Source organism: Kryptolebias marmoratus, linkage group LG16 (genome assembly GCF_001649575.2).
Source record: "Kryptolebias marmoratus isolate JLee-2015 linkage group LG16, ASM164957v2, whole genome shotgun sequence".
Lineage (NCBI taxonomy): Eukaryota > Metazoa > Chordata > Actinopteri > Cyprinodontiformes > Rivulidae > Kryptolebias > Kryptolebias marmoratus.
In genome coordinates, this window is record NC_051445.1 from 370460 (window position 1) to 370709 (window position 250).

Consider the following 250-nt stretch of genomic DNA (forward strand, 5'->3'; position numbering starts at 1 on the left):
AGGGGGCGTCTGCAGGCCTCTGGTTGGGGGCGTCTGCGGGTCTCTGGTTGGGGGCGTCTGCGGACCTCTGGTTGGGGGCGTCTGCGGGTCTCTGGAGTCTGCAGGCCTCTGGTTCGGTCAGAATGTCCTTCCTGAAAACTTGTAAAGCTGGAGTTCAGGAGAATCCAGCAGAATTTAACAGCAGCTGTTAAATCTTGTGTTGCTGTTGTTGAAGTTTGAACTGCAGCTGCTTTGAATAAAACTGAGACGC